Here is a 21,793-nt window from a genome sequence, read left to right on the forward strand (position 1 = left end):
TTCTGTCACTGAGAGGAGAATCCTTTCCTCCTTGTCTTTCCTCCTTGTCCCATATGGTGTTTTCTGCTTGGCAGGGGGTTGGACTGGATTGCCCTTGTGGTCTCTTCCAGCTCTATGATTCGTCTGCCCATCTGTCTCCCTCTAAATGTCCCATTGAGGTTGTCAATTTGCCATTTAAACTACCTCCGTAGAAACAAACCTGGATAGCAAAATTCCCACATGACCTGTAGGAGTTAGCAGGGAAAGTACATTATTGCTTAATGTTGATAAAAGTGAAGCAAAAAGAAAAGGAAAAAGAAAAGAAAAGGGAGAGCCCATCCTGTTTCATTGAACAGCAGAGTTCCCTCGCCTCCCTCCTGATTCCTGGAGTAGCACATCCCCCTCCACCCACATAAATTAAAATGTAACTTTTATTTCACTGCTGTTTAAGAGTTAATGAAAGATTTGCACCTGTACAGCTGTCGTGGGCTGGAATGAACTTGTGGAGCAAATGTACGTGTGTGTGTGTGTGTCCCTGGTTCAGACAGTTGTAAATGCCTTGAGTAAAAACACTGAGGACTGCTAATGGATAGGTTTATTTTAAAGCATGCCATCTGCTATCAATCATAGAGAAGTATAGGAAGCAAGTTTGGCTGTGATCCTTTCTTGTGAGCCTGATAAAGATAGGGCTTCGGTACTCTGGAACATTTAGTCCCCAGGAGAATAAAACATCAAACCTACTCAGCAGCTCCACTAACAATAATAAAAATGCCTTTGCCTAAAGGTGACATTCTAAATTTACGATTATTTGTGTCTATAAAGTGTATTCGTTGGCTCCTGACTCATTCTGACTGTCTCACTACAAGAACAATACATTAAGCCTGCCTGAAGTTAATGGAAAGCCTATCCTTTTATTAAGCCAACAGCCAGCACCTGAGATGCTCCAGTGCCCTGCAGCATCCCCTAAAGAGGGGTCCTCGTCTGTTTGGAGAGTTAGAGCTCTTCCGAAGATGAAGGCCAAGTGCAATTACACAAGGTAATGAAGAGCGAGGTGGTTTCATGGGGTCACGCTCCTCTCCCTGGAATAACTTCTGAATATGTAAATTCATTCAAACTCCAGGAATTGCAATGCCCAACTTTTGGGCTAGTTTGGGTATTGCAAGGCGACTTAGCAACATTACAGAAGGATGCAAGGTCAAACTTCATGTTCAATGAGCACGGCCTGTCAAATGAGCTAGAAAATGGGAAGCAGAGAGTTGGAAAAAAAAGAGGAAGTTGTATACCATGCTGGTGCAATAGACCCTTTTGTAGTCGGCGGATACTAGTATGTACTTATGTACTAGTATTTTAATATGCTACCGGTATGCTGTGGTGTTGACATCACACTATTCCTGTCTCACATAAGTCCTATATCACCTGTTATGAGAACTGTCTAATAGATCCAGGGTGTGGATCTCACTGTTTTTATTTTTTTTAAAAATTCCTATATTTATTTCATTAGAACAAAAATACGATTAAATAATTTCTTCAGTTTATTTGACAGCTACAACTCATGTTCAGGGCAGACAGCAAAATCCACTCACACATCACATTCATCCTTGTGCTTTTCCATGTGCAGAAGTTTCATGCTTTTGCTGTCCCATCACCCTATAGCACTTTCACAAGTGGCGTGCTGAGCTCCCATGGAAGCTGTGTGCAGGAAGTAGTCTTCTAAATGAGATGAGAGCCACACAGAAGGTGCCAAAACAACAAACAAACAAACAAACAAACACTTGCCCCTGTCAGTGCTCCATGCGGTGGGTGGCAAAGGTTCCTGCTCTGGCATGCAAATGGTACAGGGGTGGGTAAGACCCTTTTAAATGTGTTATGAGCCAATCAGACAACCTCTGTATGCATTTACCTTTTCAATGCTTTCCATGTGGCCACCTCTCTCTCTCTCTCTCTCTCTCTCTCTCTCTCTCTCTCTCTCCATTAGCTCTTAGAGATACGACAACAAATGAATCACTAAAGGTAAGTGAGATTCTGTTGGAAGGAATTGCTGTGGTTACATGAAGGCAGATGGCAGCCAACCAGGTGGAATCTGCAAAAATAAAAATAAAAATGTAATAGAAGAGGGTTGCCAGACTCAAAAGCGAGCAGGGCAATTAAAGGCACAGAAGTCCTGTCCTCTATTGAGTCTGGCAACCCTAAATAGAAGGCCACAACCTACACAAGTTGTATTTAAATATTTTATATTTATAGCCCAACCTGGAGAGGAAAGGTTGTCTTGCCCTGACCCTGGTCTTCTTAGTCCTCTGGCTGCTCTGAATCTGAGTCCAAACCTCAGGAAGGGCGGTGCAAGACACACTTGAGAGAACTTCTGAAATGTTATAATGATAAAAAGTGTGGTTAAAAGTGTGGCCTTTATTACAAACTTATTGCCAAGGTTGTATGTTCCTTTAAATTTCCCAGTCCCCACCTTCAGCTGGCTCATGATATTCCATCGGAGCAATACTCATTATGCCTAGAGATTTCAATCCATTCTGCTGTTATCATTTCAACATTTCAATGAGTTTTTCTGGGGTGTGATTGTTGCTTTTTGGCTTGCTCTTTGGCACAGATGCGAGACACGTTGGTACAATCGCTGGCAGGTTGGAGAGGTTGCCTCACTCCAGTTCAAATCCCTGGCAAATCATTCTTTTCAGCTTTAATGAAAACTGCAACAATTTGGCCTGCTTTGTGCAGATTAGACATTAGTGGTCCTATCGAGAAGAGAAATACCTGCAGATTAGCGCTGCAATTTTCTTCTCTAAATCTGAACCGTCTAATCTCTGTTTTTGAAAAGGAAGTAGCAGCCCATTGAATACAGCAAGGGAATTGGGGCTATATTTACTAAGTGATTTCTAAAATATTTCAGCTTGTGTTTTAGAAAACTGACAAGTCACTAAAATATGGGTAATAAACATTATTCTGAACTCCTTGCACAGTTTTGAAAATAGCAGACAGCGAGTCAGGCAGCCACCATGGGCCACTTACTCTGAAATAAAACTATTGAAGGCAATGGGGCTACTCTCTAGAAAGTAGTTTCAGGATTGCGAGTACAATTAGGTCACAGCTGGGAAGTTTAGTCTGACAAGGATAGGTGCATCATGAAAGGATATAATTATTATGAAGGCATGCATATGGTAAATTCATTGCTGAATTATAGAATGTAGAGAAGAAACGGGAATACATATAGTGTGTCATATGACATGCACTAGTTCTTGGTTTGGGCAATTTATCTTCATGTGATCATCTTCAAATGAGCAATTTCAATTTTTTTTTAGAAGAGAGCTAAAGTGCCTCATCTTGTCCAGGTGGGGAAGTTACATACCTTAGGAGCAGTGGTGGGAGGTCCCTAAAAAAAGTAATAATACCAAACACACACACACACACACACACACACACACACACACACCGTCTTTTAATGTTGTCACCTACAGCTGGGATTGGGAACCTGTCGCACTCTGAGTTTTGCTGGACTGTAACTCTAATCATCCCGGACTATTGGCCCTGCTGGCTGGGGGTGATGGGACCTGGAATCCAACCAGATCTGCAGAGCCAAAAAAATCTCCATCTCTGCCCAGTTAAAGCTTTTGTTCCAGAGCTCTAGCAAGAGCTCCCGCCCCTGCCTACCTTTTTAGTCATATGCAGTCTAATGAAGTAGCACTGGCTGCCAGCTTCCTCCTTCTAAGTCTCAGTGTTGCACTTGTAGAACTCAACAGGGAGGAGAATGGAGACCAAAGTAGAGTTGGTTGGCTGAGCTTGTCACTGGCTCCGGCTGCACCCAGTTTTGAGCTCTCTGCTTTCTGTCTTACCAGTCTCAATGGGCACCAACCGCTGCTGACTCACATCCATTCATCAAATGCTTTCCAGTGTCATGATATGCCCCCTTTTTTCAGGGCAAAAAAGTCAAATCTCTAAGGAGTGCCTGAACAGGAATATGCTCATAGATACTGTACGATGCATTTTGACAAAATCTGCTCCTCGGGGGCACAAGTTACAAACTCCTTTATTTCAAAAAGGTGCTTTCTTGGAGTTGTAGTTCACCCAGATGTTTGTCAAGGAATGAGAAAATTATAACTATCTCCCCTGAGGGAACTTTTTGTCAAAATGTGTTGGGCCGTGATTTGAACTAACAATTTTTTCCCTCCAGGCACCATTCTGCAAGTTTGCGCCTCTCTCTCTTTTGCTTCTGTGGCTGTTTGTGATGCTTTCGGCCTCTTCTCTTTTTGCTTTTCTAGGTAGGGAACAAGTTCAACTGACAAAAAGAACATCTTCCTGTAATATTTTGGCTGCGTTAAGGTGATCTGCAAAGATTTCCTCAACCTCCTTGCATGACGTGAAGCCCTACTTTTGGCTTATTTACACCAACACACTAGGAATGGGAAGCTGCCTTATGTGGAGTCAAGACTGTTGGTTCATCTAGTTCTACATGGTCTTACCTTACCTGGATTTCACCCTGCTTCCCCCCCCCCAAGGGCCGGATTTAGGTTTGATGAGGCCCTAAGCTACTGAAGGTAATGGGACCCTTTATATGTCCAGCTGTCCTTTGTCAACAACAAATGGTCGCTGTTTTTTGTGTTGAATATATGCTATATGGCAGGCATCCCCAAACTGTGGCCCTCCAGATGTTTTGGCCTACAACTCCCATGATCCCTAGCTAACAGGACCAGTGGTTATGGAAGATGGGAATTGTAGTCCAAAACATCTGGAGGGCCGAAGTTTGGGGATGCCTGCTATATGGTAATTTATGGACCTAATAGGTATGTAAAGCCATTAGCACATAACAAAATATGTATTGTATCAAAGTAATTGTTGAACTGAAATACAATTAAGAAATATATTAGTAGTGAAATTTTTGGGGGGTGGCCCCAAGAGAGTGAGGCCCTAAGCTATAGCTTGTTTAGCTTATACATAAGTCTGACACTATTCCCCCCCCCCCAACGTTCATGATATGGTGGCCATTGTCAGTTCACTATTTTCCAGGTGGGTGATCCATTTAACAGCTTTCCCTTTCACCATTAGAACAGAAACATGTGAACAGGCTCTATAACTGGATTGTGTATTTGCCATCTCCTTGCCAACACACTTAATAGTACACAATTCTTAAAGCCATGGAATCAGCGGGGTCTATTTGCTAGGACATCTTCCCCATTTCTTTGGCAGGGTTCACAGCTCTTTGCAGCTCCAGTGGGATGAATGGAAAGATCACAGCAGCAGTGTTTGTCTTCAGCTTTCTCAAGATATAAAACTCCTAAGTCCTCTCAGTCTTTAACAGCCCTTCCATTTTCAATAGATCTCTTATTTCAATATATTTTGTGGTAGGTGAGAAAAATGAAAATATATTATGCCAAACAACAATGGCAATAAGCATAGCCTTGCTTTTGTTTTGTTTTCCTGACGCAGATGGTAAATGCCTTTAACAACAAGAAAGCTTGGGTTGGAATAAACTGTGTAAATAGTTGCATAGGAAGAAGTGTAGCAAGATAGCAATTTGCCAGAGTAAGGACAATTGAGACCCACATGCCATAAAAGATAATACCCTTATATGAATTGGCATGTGTTAGCTATTATGCAATCGTTCATTTCCCACAGATTCCTTTTTATAGGAAACCTTGGAAAATCCCCGAAGAACTGACCAAGTCATTTAACCACAACAGGTTTCCTTTCAATATTGGCTGGGAGTGGGCGATGAGTATTTTCATTTTGTTTTTGAAGCACCAGTGGGTTGTTTTTCAACTGTCAAGATTAGCAGCTTGGGGCCCTGCCACGAGGGTCATCTGAAGTGGCAGAGGATGGCAGCTGTGCCTCCCTTGAGCATGTCAGCTGCGTGCATTTTTGCCATGCTGTGTGTGTGTGTTCGTGTGTGTGTGTGTGTGTGTGTGTGTGTGTGTGTGTGTGTGTGTGAATGCATTTGGCTTGCCAACTGCATTGGGGCTGGTCTGCAGCATTCCTCTAACTAGGAGCAGATGACATTTCATGCAATCAAGCATTTTCATCCCGGGCTGATGCAAGAGGCACAGGGGATATTCATTTTGTTGTTGTTGCTGCTGCTCTCAAAGCAAAGAGCATTCCTATCTCCGAGCTGGACACAGAGCCCTCCCCCCCCCCAGCAGCTGAGTACTCTTTCCTAGTTGGCACCCTTGGCCATTTTCGTTGTTGCTGTCGCAAATATTTAATGCTGATATTTTTGGCAAGCCGTTTCTTTCCCCTCTAGAGTGGAAAGAGGGAAATCTGAGTTTCTTCCACAACTCTGGTCTGAAACTTTTTTAAAAATGGTATTGCTCCCGCATAGCTTTCCTGACTAGCTAACAGCTGGCCTACAGCCCTCAAATGTTCTCTTCATCCTGAGTGACGCCATCAGCGGACCTAGGTATTCTCAATGGTGCCTCATTAGACTGACTCAGCTGTGGGGGTGTGGAAGGAACCAAAGAATCCTTATGCAGCAATCACATATTTAAGGTCTTCCTTCGTTCCTTCCTGCCTTCCTTAAGAGGAACATTTATGTAGTGTAGGAGTGAGAACCTTTGACCTGCAGAAGCTGTTGGCGTCCAGCTCCCATCTGCCCCAGGGATAGAAACATAAGAGCCCATCTAGTCCAGCATCCTGTTCTCACAATGGCCAACAAGACACCTATGGGAAGTCTGCAAGCAGGACATGAGTGCAACCGATGGGAGTTGTGGTCTCAAAGCCTCTGGAGAGCCACAGCTTCCCTACTCCTACTTTAGAGACTGATCTATAAACCAGGGAAGTATTTGATGGCATACAGATGGGGAGGCTGAATTCTCCCAACCTTCTTGTTATTGTTGGTATTAGTCTGTCTCAAGAAACAATGGAAGAGTGCCCCATTGGGGGTATAGTCAAACTGTTGGGGAGTTATAGCACCTGCTGTTGCTGTAGAGTGATATAGGAGGGACCCTTTTGGTTGCAGGCGGGGCAGATGAAGGCATCCAGATGCACTATTGTGTTTCATCTCTCTGCACTCCTCCCAGTGGTCATTTCTTGGCTGATCCCTGCTGTGGATGCATGACCTGGCTGGCTGTCTCTGGGCATGGTGGTTGCCTGCAAGGGATTCCCACACAGCAGGGTTAATGTTGCCAGACTTCATGTTACGTTTGCAGAAATCTTCCTAACACATAGTTATTACATAGACCAACTACTTACGTTGGCCCCAGAATCTCATGGTGCTTTACCATGCAATCCTAGGCATCTCTACTCAGAAGTATATCCCACTGACTTCACTCAAGTGAATGTGCGTGGGATACGGATTGCAGCCTTCATCTCATTCCTTAGCTCATAAACTCTAATCACTATAAGCAACTGCTCGTACATGCTAAAGAATGTGTGAAGGGCTTGTTGGAGTTAGGATCCCACTCTTGGGTGGACAACCTCTACACATGTACATCACTGCATGCATATGGTCACATCTGATGTGTGCCCAATATGTGGCTGTCAGGGGCACAACTAGTGTGCAGGTCAGCAAAAGGGGGCCTGGCCACCACACACAAGTACAGTTGCCCCATGATGTGTGAGTGCTGTTTGCCTGAACACCACTAGTTTCAGTAGAAGTAGTCCAAATTGCATAGACACGGCAATGTCCATTGTCTTCTTTATGGCCGTGAAAAGATGTGCACTAGACTGTTCTGTGCTTATTTTTCCAAGCTGGAAATCCCTTCCATAAATGCAGGAGGCAACAGTTACAAGTTACCGGTCTCTGCAGCCACAGCAGGCACTGTGATTCTCCAGCGATTTGACTTCACCCTCGAAGGCACACTCCATTGTCTCTCGAGACAGTCAGGTGCCAACAAAAATCCAGGATTCCACATGTGCAGCCCCAATCAGATTATTGCCAGCAAGCAGGATATCATTGGAAACGGAATACAGAACTTCAAATTGTCCTTTCCCCAATAAGCGATGGTACTATTTTAATACAATCTTGCTGAGACTATAGCCATGTTCAGGCATTCACCTGACCACATAAAAACAACCCCATATCTCAATCTTGTGTGGCTTGTGAGTGCACAGCACCAACTTCAGGTCATGACTGTTAACTTTAGGAAACGCAGGCATTGCCATGCTCTGATCATGCTCACCAACCTGGGCAAAGTAAGCCATGAAATATATTAGGATTTTTCAAAAGTGCATAAAAAGATAGTGATTTAAGAGGGGGGAAACTGTGTCTTTTTAAGATGTTAATTTTAAAGATGAAAGGGACAGAGTGAATCGAAGAAGTGTTCATGAACATCATTCACAGCACAGGAAGAGGCCAGTGAAAGAAGGATAGAGATGTTTGACACAATGGCAGATCTTTTTAGACTTAACTAAAAGGAAAGAGAGAGAATCAGATGAGGAAGGAGTCTAGATTAGATGGGAAATCAAAAGGGGGAGATAAGAAGGGAACAAACTATGGAGAGCCTTCAAAACTTACTTTCAGAAATGAATGGAAGAGATCACAAAAGGCAGCCAGCGGAAAGAGCATAGCCATAATAGTGAACTTAATGCAAGGAAGAAACACTCTGTTGAAAAGACATCAAATGGGCAAATTAAGGAAAAGGAAAAGTGGGTGGGGTGGAAGGTACATGTGCTACAAATCGTTAAGACCTGAAATAATGGAATGGGTTGGTCAAAAAATAGAGAGTCAAAAGGAGTGTGCTGTGGCTAGAAATTCTGAAGGATATCAACAGATGAATTCTGGGAACTGTAGTTCATTAACAGTGCTGAAAGTTGCTGGGAGACACATTGTGATTTCTTCTTGGTTGGTTTGCTGCATCAGCAGCAATAAATAAATAAATAAATAAAAAGAGTGGAGAGCCTGTTTGGTTTTTCACTCCAGGCAAAAAAAAAAACCTAAACCAGGCATCCCCAAACTGCGGCCCTCCAGATGTTTTGGCTTACAACTCCCATGATCCCTAGATAACAGGACCAGTGGTCAGGGATGATGGGAATTGTAGTCCAAAACATCTGGAGGGCTGAAGTTTGGGGATGCCTGCCCTAAACCTTTGCAGGTCCCCTCTACCTCCATTGTGAAGGGTGAGGTATCTGCCTATTCTCTCTCTCTCTCTCTCTCTCTCTCTCTCTCTCTCTCTCTCTCTCTCTCTCTCTCTCTCTCTCTCTCCCGATTCCTGCTCCCCTCCTCTCCACCCTGATCACTTGGATTAATTTGTTGAACTGTGAAGTGAACATGAACCAGACTAGTTCATTTTGTAAAATGACAAATGTGAACTGGATTGTTTTGGGATATGATGAACTTGATCTAGAATGAGTTCTTTAAAAAAAGAAGAAGAAGAACTTCCCAAGCTCTGAGTCCTACATAGTCATGCTTGCTATTTAATTAACCTGGAGACAAGTTTGTGGTATTCCTAACAGAAAGGCAACAAGATCCCTTGTCACTTAGATAATTCCTTATCAATCAACAGTATGCATAACTACTAGCTAAATGTGAACAGTTTGGGAGAACATCCAGAATTCTCTGTAGCTTCACCATCGACATATATCAATGTGACAAGTGTAAACAATTTAAGAAACAAATGATCATCAGGAAGGACTTCCTTCAAGGAAGCATGACACTGGCAGGTTTGTCGGGAGGAATTCCTGCTATTCAGATACGCTATGAAGAAGGTGCCATATCCCACTATGAAGAAGGGATTTGGAAGTACATCTGCAGGTTCTATCCCATCTGTTAAGACAATGGAGCTGCCATACAGTAGGCGGAATCTGGGGAAATTTATGACGCTTTGTCTTAGGCAAGTCAATCAAAAAACTGCTGCTTTCTGGGCGTTTTTTTATAACAAAAGCTCAACAACTTTTGACGTATCCTGATTTTTACTTTTTGAAATATGGCAGCCCTACCTACTGCCAATCATTTGTTGTTCAGAGGGGGAAAGGTATGTATAAAAGCCATTTGTCGTAAACCCTAACGTCTTATTTATTGGGTGATGATCTGCTGATCTGGATTTTCATGGGATTTGAGCTCAGCCCATGACAGGAATGAACATTTATTTCTCATGTAGTAATAGATATTCATTTACTAGTATCAGAGCACAAGAACACCTGTTGGAATGACTCGTCAGGATCCAGTCATTTCCCTGAATGGGAGAAAAAGTGAATTCCCCAAATGTCTGCTTGGGTTAATCTTACCTCCTTGAACTGTCTGAATGGGATTATGCTAACTTTTTTTTGGCATACTTAATCTCTGCTCTGCTCTGCTTTAGAGTGGCACACCATAAAGTTTACAGCACTGGTCTCTAATGAATTTCTTTAAAAAGAAGAAGAAGGATATTTTATTGCCTCCCTGAAATAAACGCTATCTTACATGGAAAGCATTGCTGCCCGATCCATCTGCATATGCTGGCTGTTGCTGTTCATCTGTGAGAGGAAAGCACTTTGCACATGCTCCAGAGTAGTTGTATTATTACTCTTCAGCTTCTAGGGCAGAATCCTGGAAATGACAATAAACTGCAAGGTGAAGCCTAGCTGAGATTAAGCCTTGTGAGACCCATGTGGGTTTTGGACAGGGCTGCCACCTTTTTAAACTGATCGTGCTCATAGGTAACATATTTTCCCCAAACACTCAGACCATTTGGTACCTCAAATTTCACTACAGGCAAGAGCTTTACCCTTCAGCAGTAAAACTTTCAGCCCTAATCATGGCAAACAAGGAGTTAACGGAGCTCTTTAAAATAGATCAAATAGATTTCCAATTCTGTAGGGTTTCATCTCTATTACATACATCCCTAAATGTGCGTTCATTTTACTACTGGCAAAAGGGGGAGTTCGTACTCTTTTGTTTATCTGTTTAAACCTTTTTCTTATAACAAACTTTTTGGGTGATGATAAAGAGGGTGTGTCATTTCCTGCATTGCTTTGCATATCTTAAGATACAGCATTAATCCACCTCCTGAGCTCCTCTGTATCAGCTTTCCCCTGGTTATCCCTGGTTATATGTTACAGGCCAGTATCTGGAGCCCCAAAATTAATGATATTATAGTAGTGCAAAAATGTTTGTTGTGATTCAAAATACATTTCCTTCAGCTGCTATATCTTTTTAAAAGGACTTCATTATTGTAGGAACTAAGGATCTCAGATGGTCAGTCACCTACCGGTACTTAAAATGTTCGTAGATTTTTTTGTGGTTGAATAATAACATCTGTTTTGATTTTTGAACCACAAAAGTGCATTTAATCTGGCCTTCCTTTATTTGAACTTTTCACATCTGCTTAGGCTTGGTTCCCATGAACTAAATCCCAGATCCCCCTTTCTTTTCTTTTCTTTTTTAAATGGAGGAAGTTTACCTGTGCCGCTGTTGTCCCAGTTCCAAAGACAACTTTATAGGACTCCGATAAAAAAATGTCAAATGGAATTCTACACAATGCCCAGGCCAAACTTTCACGCACAGGGAGTATGACTACACTTCCAGTTGATCCTCAATCTCAAGTCAGTGACCCACCACACTTAAAAAAAAAAATTACAGTTGAAGGAATTCAAAGAAACAATACTGAGAAACTTCTAGTTTAAACATTCTTGTAAAGGCTGGAAGTTTAGCTAAGCAGTCTACAGGCACAAACTTGGAAGATCAAGAGGGTATGAATCTTCACCATCCCATCTGCATTCTACTTCTCATTTTCTTCCAGTGAAATAAAATCAGGTTTTGAGGCAGTGGGTGGGATGGAGGAAAATATTTCAGCATTGGAGAAAATTCCCAGAGAGGTTCAAAGCCTGTTGTTCACAAAAAAAGCAAAACAAAGTTGTGTGTATGTTTTGTGGGGCAGCAGGGGTTAGTCTTATAATAAGTGGAGAGATGCAAGTGCCCGTGAGGAATAATCTCTTGTGGTCTAAAACAAAGAAAGTAAGAAGAGCACGTAAAGGTTCATCTAGTCCAGGCATCCCCAAACTGTGGCCCTCCAGATGTTTTGGCCTACAACTCCCATGATCCCTAGCAAACAGGACCAGTGGTTGGGGAAGATGGGAATTGTAGTCCAAAACATCTGGAGGGCCGGAGTTTGGGGATGCCTGATCTAGTCTGGCATCTTGTGGCCAAAAGTGGTCTTCCAGGTGCATCCAGCAAGCCCTAGATGCAGGGCATGAAGGCCACAGCCATTCCCTATGGTTTGTGCCTAGCAGCTAGCATATGGAGGGTATACTGTGCCTAACTATGGAGGTTCCATTTTGCTACTACAGCCATCATAATCATAACTGACAGGAATGGAGAGGACTGCCCACTGTGTTCTTCAAGTGGTGCTCCTGATTTCTCCCCCTGTCAGAAGAGCTGCTGGCCCTTTCAGTCTCAGATGCCAATAGGGATTGCTGCTGACAACCTCTTCCGTATTCTCTGGGAAAGCTGCGCTCCAGTCCTTGACACTGTTACAAGACGTATTTGGAGGACAGAGTGCAAGCAATTCCTCTAAATATCCCTGGGACTTCCACTATCCTGGGTTGGGAAGATCAGCACAGTCGTTAACTGGACACACTGTTGCACAACACATCCTATAAGCAGCCCTGCAGAACTTTAAAGGGAACGGATTTTGCTTGCACTGGGGCCAGGTCAATAAAATCACTCCACCTGAAATGTTTTGAGAGTCTGGGAGAGAAAAGATGTTATCTGCAGGCTGTCCTTGTTTTAAACTCAACCCTTTCTCCTTTTTCCTCCCCTCACACCGACTGTCATTGAAACTGCATCATGATAGAACAATCTGTGGGAATTTAACAAGTCAGAAATGGATTAAAAAGCACTTTATGACTTGTTAAAGAAATCCCCTTGTTCCTCAGAAGCATTTTTAGTATCTTATTAATGGCATTTGATCCGACTAACATATTGACTAGTCATTTGAATAAGGGATGAATCCTCCTTGATGGATCACAAAGGGAATATAAATTGAAATGAGGCATTTTTCCAAATTTCCAGTTTTTAAAAATAAACCCTGTACAGAACAATACACCTCAATCCATTTTTACTTTCTCTCGCAAAAGGCTGTCCTGAGGGTACCTTGATTTGAGCACCAAATGACCTCTCTCTGTGTCCAAATGTGCCTTTTAACTAGTACATTTCCGAGCACAATTCAAAGTGTTGGTACTGACCTTTAAAGCCCTAAATGGCCTTGGTCCTGTATACCTGAAGGAGCGTCTCCACCCCCATCGTTCTGCCCGGACACTGAGATCCAGCACCGAGGGCCTTCTGGCGGTTCCCTCATTGCGAGAAGTGAGGTTACAGGGAACCAGACAGAGGGCCTTCTTGGTAGTGGCACCCGCCCTGTGGAACGCCCTCCCAGCAGATGTCAAGGCAATAAGTAACTATTTTACTTTCAGAAGACAACTGAAGGTGGCCCTGTTTAGGGAAGTTTTTAATGTTTGATGCTGTACTGTTTTTAATATTCGGTTGGAAGCCGCCCAGAGTGGCTGGGGAAAACCAGCCAGATGGGTGGGGTATAAATAATAATAATAATAATAATAATAATTATTATTATTATTACTTAGGTTGTGAAGATTGTTCAATCTGTAATATACCTTCAGCTTATGGGCTATGTGATCTAATGGGCACATGCACATACAATAAATAAATGCCTCTCTTTTTTCCTCAAAGGCAAAAAAAATCCAAGATGCTTGACCCAAGAATTTGTTTGGGAGAGTGCTGCTGAAATCAGGTCCTGCTTTTGCGCTTCCCACAAGCATCTGCTCGGCCACTGAGAACAGAATATATGCCTTATATGCTGTCAGTGGACTAAAGGCACTAAGCTAGTTCCCTAAATGTTCCCAGTAAATTAGAGTAGAGCCTGGCTCCTCCTTCCCAAAACCCAGAAAAAAACACCCCCAAATGCTATTGTGCACTTAGTTGACCACAATATATTGTAAACATAACTTTTCCATGAAGAAGAAGAAGAAGAAGAAGAAGAAGAAGAAGAAGAAGAAGAAGAAGAAGAAGAGTGTGACTTGCTTTATTGCAATATTCGCTTTATTGCAGGGATCCGGAACCAAACCTGCAATACCTCCTTATTTATGTGTCATAAATAAGCTAACAAAGAAACCTACAAAATTCCCTCCTCTTTACAACTATTGGGTCTGTGTCCATCAAAAAGCTCATCTGCTTCATGTGTTCGCTTTGCAACAGGACCGTCCACCCAATAGCCCTGCCTTGATATTCAATTCAGATTGTCACAAGAGAAAAGCACAGGAGCTTGTGAAAGCATTAGTTCAAGGAATTAGCTCCAGGTGGCTTAAGCAAGTGAGCCAAACCATATGCAACAGAGGATGCAACCACTTCCTCCCTCCGCTACCATGCAGTTTCACAAGCATCTCTGGCCTGAGAGTAGGGAGGAATCCCTTCACAGCCCAAACTGTGTACACCTGAGCATCTATCCCACCCAGACATTTCCAGGTGCTGTTACTGGATGCAACTCCATGCATCACACAATAAGCCATTTATTTGAAGAACAGAGAATAACCAGTGCTTTGGCTAATAGAAACACAATCTGGCCACAGATAACCTGGAGGAGGCACTGACGGAACCTTGAGCAGTGGCTCTACTCATATTAACTTTACTATGCATAAGGAGTTAGAGCAACATGATACAATGTCTGATGCTGTTGTGATGTTGCAGGAGCATCAAAGCAGTAAAGGGATGAAGCCACCATCCTGCAACGGTTTAGGATCAGAACTCCAGAGTCTGGCAAATGAAAGTTTAACCATAGAAAGAAAGAAAAATCAGAGATTCTTTCATACTAATTTAAGTATGCATTTGGTTAGAGTGTTGAGCTGATCATGCCAAGGTTGAAAGTTCAATCCCTGTATGGGGCAGCTGCATATTCCTGCACTGCAGGGGGTTGGACTAGATGATCCTCAAGGTCCCTTCCAACTCTACAGTTCTATGATTCTTCCATTTCTAATTAGAGAAAAGCAGGAGCAGTACCTCTGAAGCACCCTATAGCACAAACTAATGGTGCTGTGAAGTAGGAAGGGGGTGGAAGGAACGGTCTCTCTGCCGAAGCTTTGTAGCCCAGATCACAGCCTGTGTCTATTTATGCAACACAATCCTTTGGGAGCAGCTTAGACGATTAATATTCCTAAATGGCATTTTTGGGTTCTTTCAGAGCAACTGAAACCGTATGATCTGGCCACACGATTCATGCCAAGCCAAATCTCTCAAACTTGACAGTGTCAGGCCTCTGGGTGGGAACATCATTTACAAAATAAAAGAGACATATTTCAAATAAAAGTGCTGGCAAACAGAAAAGTAACCTTCCAAATGTCTTGCAAATTCTCTCTCTCTCTCTCTCTCTCTCTCTCTCTCTCTCTCTCTCTCTCTCTCTCTCTCTCTCTCTCTCTCTCTCTCTCTCTCCATGGATTAATAACCCTACACAGGAACAGGACACTTTGCTACTTAATCCTACCCATGTCTCTGCAGCTCCCACTCTCACCAAAGCGGTGGTGGTGGCAACCTTTTCTTCTTCAGATCAAACAGGAACTAAAGTCTGGGAAGATTTAACAGCAGAATAAAAACAATACTTCCAGGGGGAGTGAGGGGAGGCAAATAAAAATGTTAACCATCTGCAGTCCTTACTGCCTCTGTTCTTTTCTGTTTTATTTGACGTTGTATCAGCAGCATTAAGACATTCCCCTTCCCCGCCCTGATCTTCTTGCTTCCAGCTTTTCAAACTATCATTCCCCATTAAGGAGCAATCGGACACACAAAGAGTTCCAGGGAATCTTCGCTTAGGTGAATAAATTCAACAGGGATGTCATGGGTAAATATTCCAGGCTCTTCCCCATAGGTGGAAGTGAGGCCAAGGAATGGAATATGGAAAAGCAAACCTGTGATATTTCCCATTCCTTATGTCAGGGGTGGGCAACCTCAAGGGCAGATCCAAATGCTTCCCTATCTGGTTCTCAGAGCTCTTTTCAGACCACACCTCAATGTGCCTTCTTCCCACCCCTAGAGCATTTGCCTGGCTTGAACTTGTCTTGATAATGCCTCTTACGTGCCTGGGTTGAGGATAGAGAGTTGTGTTTATACACTAACCTACTGTACAAAGTCTTAAAAAACAAAACAAAAAACAACCTTCTGCCTCTGAGCTCACCACTGTCCTCAAGCAGTTGTCCAGAAGGGAATTTGGCCTTCAAGCTTGGAAAAAATACCACTCCTGGCATATGCCAATTTGCCAACCCAGAGTCAGGGCTAATTGACTCCATATTGCCCATGTCATTAGGGTTGCTAACTTCCCCTGCCCCTTCTCCTCTGTGTTTAGCTCTGATCTCTGTGGTCTGCCAGGGAACCAAAGACCATTAAGAGGCTACACCTTCTGCCTCCCAGTAAGAAGACCGTGGCAAAAAATACACCTTCAGCCAATGAAGGGAGCTTGCTTCCTGCTCCCTACCAGAAATAGCTCTCCACTCAGGGCTCTCCCAAGACAACTTCAGCAACAGTTATTAGATACACACAAAATAGCAAACATGAATTATAAGGAAGAATCCATTCTACCATTAAGAATCCATAGCACAGTATGCTGAAGAAACAGCACAGAAGTGCTTTCTCAAAAAAGCTTAACATGAGCATAAAAAATAGTCTTTCGTGTAATAAGCATTACAGCTAAAGAGTTTTTGTTTTGTTGTTGTTGTTGTTTTTAAGACTGAGCTAAAATTAGTGAAGGGTTTATCAAGTCCATGCTTGCTTTTGTAAACCGAATCTCCTGTCAATTATTTTAGAGGGCTGCATTCAGGGAGGAAGTGTGCACCTTTTGGGAGCTGCCCTGTAGCAGAATGGAGGTAACGCTCACCCTGAATTGGTTTTATGACACAATCTCATAATGAAATCTGATTGGCTACATGGTGCCATAATAAAAACAATTCCGAGTGATGGCTGGAAGCATTGCCATTGTTCTAAACTGAAGGCAACAGACTAGGCAAATCTGCCTGGTTACATAGTGTGGTGATGTTACCACTTTGACTTTGCAGTCCCCGATTGGACAGAATGATGTAGAGAGTGAGAAAAAGAGATCCAATTAAAAGATTCTGTGTTTAAAGTATGGTGAACATTGGTGCAGCCTATTTTGCTTTGGGGCAAATGTTTTGTGGTGTAAAGTTTTTTTTGGGGGGGTTGGGGTTTTTTTTGCATGAAACTCATTATGTCATAAGCTGATGTCTTATTTAAAAGCAACAACCCGACAACACACGGAGATGGAAATTGAGGTAATCGGCTGTTTGCAGTTTTGTTGGACAAATCATCTCCATGCTATGGGCTTATGACTTCAGGGTATGTTCATGCGGAGGCTAATTAGGGCTACAGTGATAGGAAGCCTCAGAAGACAGTTACAAGGGCCTTACTTACTGCTACCACATTGGCCCCTTTCACACAGAGATGATTCATACATTACCAGAATAGGGTGTGTGGGAGCTGGTTCCATGTTGCATGGCAATCCTGAAATTTCAGAGGAACCACATCAGTCACAAACTGATATGGCTCCTTCACATGGCTCAATTTCCCAGTCTCCAAGATGTGAATATGAGACATGGGGGTGGTTGTTATTATGGACATTTCTTTTGTCTGAGATGAGCCCAGGTTGCACGATAGATTCCCTTTTGCCTCACAGGCATTGGCAGAGATAAATGCTCTATAGCAGAAGCATCCTGATTTTACTCCTTTTGAGTATACAGTAGTACTTAGCCTAATGGCTAGTACAGCTCTATGTACATGATTTCCCATGTCAATTGTTGACTGGCACTCTTGGCCAACGATTTTGAAGTTCTGAATCACTGTGTTTCAAAGTTTCAAGACCATCAGACTGTTGGCTGTCAGCGCTTCTGTGCATTCAAAACGTCAAAATGTAATCCTCTAACGTTTTGAATTTTACAATATCCATATGTCACAGTCTTGAAGTTCAAAAGCTTTTGGATCTGAGTTGAATTTAAAGGTCCATATTTATTATTTGACCCAAGTTTCTGAAGTCAACTTTTTACGGAATTTGTCATTTGTTTTAGACTCATTTTAGTAACTTAGGTCAACTTGCTGTGGCCCTTTGAGCCCCATTCTCCAAAGTTTCTTAAAACCGTAGCAAAGGCCTTTGCAGTCCTGCAGTTGCTTGGTGTGACACTGACTGATTTCAGTGCCTGCTATAAGACAGTGACTTGGCCTTTGCTCAGCTGCCTGGTGCTATTTAATATGGTGCCGTTTTGAAGCTCTAGCTACGAGCTCTTGGCTCTAGTAACCTGCTTTCTGACTCGATTTGGCTTCCTGGTTGTGCTTTTGAATTTCTGGTTTTCTGAAATGGGACTTTGCGCCCAGACTCTTGACCTAGGTCCAGCTTGACCACCTTGATCTAAACCCTGACGCTGGATCCTGACATTATCATGAATTTGCCTGGTCTAGTTCAAGATTACTTTTTCATCTCAACTGTGTATTTAGTCCATCTCTTTGATGTTTCCAAGCCACTATTTCCTTTGCCGTCACTTTTATCTCTGTCCTGGCACTCTTCCTTGCAGCATCCTCTTCCCCAGATGGTCTCCATCTCCCCTTCAAAAGTGCCCAAAATATTCCAGTTTCCTCCTCTTGATCTTTGCACAGCAACACACATCTTCATCGTGTGATGAGCTGGAGTCCCAGGATATTTTTTTTCTCTTTGCGGTCTTCTTGCGTCTTTATGTGAGCCTCTCCAAAATCTGCTGGAAACAGACAAAAGTATTGGTTCTTCGTGCTGGTTCTTTGTGCTATATGAGGCACTCATCATAAAGATATCTATAAGGAGCAAATATAGATGGGGGCCAAGGAGACTCCAAGTGAAGGTTTGAATTTCATTACTCAGTTTTGTCACAAAGCCCATTTTTTCCTTGCTGGAGGTCTAGAAGAGTCTCTTATCGAAGGCCCACAAGGCTCGCCTGCACAGATTCACAAAGCCTTATAGCAGCTTCACTGACCATTGCACCAAACCCCTGGAAATTGCACACCAGAGCAATGGCAGTATCAGCATGGATGGCAGAACCTGTCCAACAAGGCCAGTTGTAGGTGTGCAAAACACCATACAAAGTAAGCACAAAAGCTTGAACTGTGTGATAAAAGCAGAATTCCAATTGTTAACACTTGTCCACAAGAAAGCAGATGAAAGGGATAATCCAGCTCTTGTAGATTTCAGTGGCAAAAGGTCAGAGGATTTTGATGGATGTGACCTTCATGAGAGTCAGTTATTTTACAGTGGTACCTTGGGTTACAGACGCTTCAGGTTACAGATTCTGCTAACCCAGAAATAGTACCTCGGGTTAATAACTTTGCTTCAGGATGAGAACAGAAATCACGCGGCGGCGGCAGCGGGAGGCCTCATTAGCTAAAGTGGTACCTCAGGTTAAGACAGTTTCAGGTTAAGAACGGACCTCCAGAATGAATTAAGTTCTTAACCCAAGGTGTATGTTCACTCAGAAGTAAATGTGCATAGAATTGCAGTCTCATTCCCGTCTTACCCACGACACCATAAATTACACTTGGAGTTCTGTGCTGATTGAGAGGAAGACACATGACTTTGAATGAAGTGCATGCAACAATACTGTACCCATTTAGCTGGGAGTAAGGGCCACTGAATTAAATGGAACTTACTTCTTTGTTGTCATATGTAGGATTGTACTCTCAGAACTTGTTAAAATTGCATATGAGAGATGTTTTATTTTTTATTTATCAGTACATATCACAGCAGTGATATGTTCACTACCTTTCACACTGAAATCAATTGGACTTAACTTTGGCTGGATCATGACACAACACCCTTTAGGCTGCAAACTTAGGCATGTATTTGCCTTTCTGCAACAGAGGCCAAAGGTGCATCTGGTCCAAAATTCTGCTTATTTATTTATTTATCTATATTTTCAAAGGCATTAAGAATGTAATGGGGAAATGTGGCATGATATCTTAGAGTAATCCAATGAAACCTGAACACATGGCACGATAAATCGTGTCCTCCCTTAAAGAGGGCATTTGTTGTGGTGAGACCTGGAGACCGATTCCCTGTGTTGTGGGTGGGTAAGATTGGTCTGCCACAAGACCTGATTGGTAGGTCCCTTGATGTTGGGTTCAATCTAGACAATGGGGCGCAATCTAAAAGGATTGAGGGACCTATATATGCCCATGCACATGACCCAGATTTGATTTGATTTGACCCAGAGCTTCCTCTTTCGGCACGTGCATTCAGAACACCCGTCCACCTCTCCCTACTTTTAGGGCTTTTGCACTTGACCTTGCTATGCCATTGTGTGTCATCTGTAATTGGGACAGGGGCACGGCAGGAATTTTCCCCACTTTGCTGATTGACTGGTGCCACTTGGGTTTCACCTGCCGCGTAGCAAATCGTCACAACTTGTAAGGTTGCGGATAGGCTCTGGTTCAGGTGATAGGGATGGGGGAACACTCTCGCCATCCTTATGTGAAGGGTATTCCATTAAAGGAATCCAGGGACTCAAATGGTTTGGTCAACCCCTGAGAGGGGGTTGTGCCCGTGCCTGAGTCCAGGGGGACATCTGGTGGCGGACAAAGCATGTCCCTGGCTTTCCACCATTCCAGGTGTTCACCCTAGGCTGACCTAGTCGAACCGGAACCTATGCAACCACTCAACTTCCGTAATCAATAAAGTTGTGGCCTAAATTCTGCCAAAAACCAAAACTAAAATTTGAGTCAAGTGCCTATTTATTTAGGGAGGAGGTCTCTGGGTTTGAACACGCAAAAGTCTGTAATTTTATCAGGAAAAGTTACTTCTTTTTTACTGTTGTAACAATTGTTGTCTCAAAAGGTATCTTCTGTACCATGACAATAAATAAGAACAGTATAGAGGAGGAGGAGGAGGAGGAGGAGGAGGAGGAGGAGGAGGAGGAGGAGGAGGAGGAAAGAAGGTAGGTAGCTGCTTATACAGAGTCAGACCTTTAGTGCATCTAGCTCAGTATTGTCTACACCAGGCATCCCCAAACTTCAGCCCTCCAGATGTTTTGGACTACAATTCCCATCTTCCCCGATCACTGGTCCTGTTAGCTAGGGATCATGGGACTTGTAGGCCAAAACATCTGGAGGGCTGCAGTTTGGGGGTGCCTGGTCTACACTGACTGCCAACAGTTCTCCAGGGTTTCAGATTTGTGTTGTTGCCAGCCCTACCTGGAGAACTTGAAATACTCCGTCTCATTGGTCATCAAGTGGGCCTGTATAGGTCATAATGTAATAACCATGGCCTATTTGTTTCCCCCCAAGTTTTAAGTAATTAGAAATGCATTGCCCTAATCACAGATTGCCATGGTAAGTGTCTGAAAACAGATCAGTATTCCACAAAGTTGGCTAATCCATTTCTAATAGCCACTGAGGATTATTTCTGAGTATACATGTTTAAAAACACCTTGATTCACTTTAGGCATTCTGTACCACCACTTAATCTGCCGGAGGTTCTGCAGCAAATACTGTATATTGAGAAGTGGGATTTTAAACATCCAAATTCAGAAATAACAGGGAGTTGCTCAGAAATAATTAGACCGAAATAGTTGCACTGAAGAAAAAAACAGAGCGATGACAAACATTGATTTGGAGCGGGTTTCCCTCCTGCCCCCACGTAAACCTTTAAATTTAAGGTGTGACTTCAAAATGAATAGCACAAATAGCAGAGCTTTAGGGTTCAGCCTCAATTGCCGTCAGTTCTTTTCCGGCACTCCCCTAGGTGCTGTCATTTCCAAATCACAGTATAATGCGCCATAGTGTTTTGCCATGCTGGTAAAACAAAGGCTTTATTTGAATAAATATGTGTGAAAATGTTGCAAACAAAAAACGTCTCCGCAGGCAGTACCTGATTGGCTC

At 43.0% G+C, this 21,793-nt stretch overlaps 1 long non-coding RNA gene across 1 annotated transcript; it reads right to left on the minus strand.

Moving 5' to 3' along the window:
- Positions 1 to 1,878: 1,878 nt before the first annotated feature.
- LOC148687524 (uncharacterized) lies at positions 1,879 to 15,441 on the minus strand. Its single transcript, XR_015946749.1, has 3 exons — positions 15,381 to 15,441; positions 2,227 to 2,338; positions 1,879 to 2,059 (listed from the first exon to the last, which is right to left on the minus strand). It is a non-coding gene; the product is annotated as an uncharacterized LOC148687524 (long non-coding RNA).
- Positions 15,442 to 21,793: the final 6,352 nt, after the last annotated feature.

The sequence above is a fragment of the Zootoca vivipara genome, chromosome 1 (assembly GCF_965207765.1).
Source record: "Zootoca vivipara chromosome 1, rZooViv2.hap1.1, whole genome shotgun sequence".
Classification (NCBI taxonomy): domain Eukaryota; kingdom Metazoa; phylum Chordata; class Lepidosauria; order Squamata; family Lacertidae; genus Zootoca; species Zootoca vivipara.